The sequence below is a fragment of the Lottia gigantea genome (genome assembly GCF_000327385.1).
Source record: "Lottia gigantea unplaced genomic scaffold LOTGIsca_27, whole genome shotgun sequence".
In the NCBI taxonomy this organism is placed as follows: Eukaryota; Metazoa; Mollusca; class Gastropoda; family Lottiidae; genus Lottia; species Lottia gigantea.
In genome coordinates this window covers 1,475,979-1,477,486 of record NW_008708846.1, presented here as the reverse complement: position 1 = coordinate 1,477,486, position 1,508 = coordinate 1,475,979, and positions in this window count along the sequence as shown.

Below are 1,508 nucleotides of genomic sequence, written 5' to 3'. Positions count from 1 at the left end.
TTGTCAGGTCGCACTCAAATACGAACTTGTCCAAGATCTTATGAATGTAATCCTACCTACAAAATTTATTCAAATCCGATTCAAACTGTAGCTGCTATTGTATACACAAGCCATTTTTCATGTATTTTGGGTGTAAAACTCCATGAATATTTGTCGTATCTAACCCAAATTCGAACTTGTCCAAGATCTTATATTTTGGGTGTAAAACTCCATGAAGATTTGTCGAATCGTACCCGAATTCAAACTTGTCCAAAGTCTTATAGATACAATCCTACACACAAAATGTTATTCAAATCCGACTCAAACTGTAGCTGCTATTGTAGTCACAAGCAATTTTTAATGTTTTTTGGGTGTAAAACTCCATGAGTATTTGTCGAATCTAACTTAAATGCAATGTTACAACCTATAATCCTAATTCGAACTTGTCCAAGATCTTATGAATATAATCCTACACACAAAATTTTATTCAAATCTAACCAAAACTTTAGCTTCTATCGCGTTCACAAGCCATTTTTAACGTATTTTGGGTGTAAAACTCATTGAATATTTGTCGGATCAAACCAGAATTCGACTTGTCCAAGATCTAATGAATTTAATTCTACACACAAAATTTTATTCAAATCCAAGCAAAACTGTGGTCTCTATCGCGTTCACAAGCCGGGCGGACGGACCGACGGACCAATGGACGGACAGGGGCGACGGCAATATACGACCACATTTCAATGTGGGCGTATCAAAAAGGAAGTGTATAAAGAACCGGATCCGGTTCCCTAATGATTGGCTAATTTGATCACGTGGCTACATATCCGGTTTCTGACATTATGTTTTTTTAGGTGAGCGTGGTTTTGTAAAAACACTATAGAATTGAAATTACGAAAGCACAGGCCGAGGATAAGATAGCAATGTATAGGTATTTTTTTAGGTTTCGGGGAAGGGAGGGTTTCATTCTCCCAAATGTACAGGCCTAGGGTGGAGCAGACACTTTATTTAGAAATTAGGATTAAGGGTCTTGATATTGGGTTTTCTTCTGTTCTTATTCTGATCTGAAATTAGAAAAAATAACTCGCCCGATGGGCGAGAAGTATAGTATCTGTTATGTACTGATTGTTTTTAGTTTACTATGAACAATATTATCATTTAAGTTCTTATTTTTTGAATATGCAACTATCATTTTCTGCTTATAGACATGGGGGAATTTCTCTTGAAGGCTCTTATAGTGGGCATGAACTATCTTGCTTGCTCGATTGCTGGTTGTATTAAACGGGACAACAAAGGGTGCTATGCCTACATTATGATGAATATTTAGTCCTATAGGTCTTGCTGTATTCAATGTCTCAATCCAATGGGCCTCCCTAAATTGACGGAATTTGGTAGTTTCATCTTCGGGCAAGTCAATTTCTATACGCTCAATTGGGATTAGGGTGAGATCGTCTATTGAATGGTCGTCGAGGTTGAAATGATTAGAAACAGGCTTGTCTTTCTTTAATTTGATGTCTGACCTATGAGCA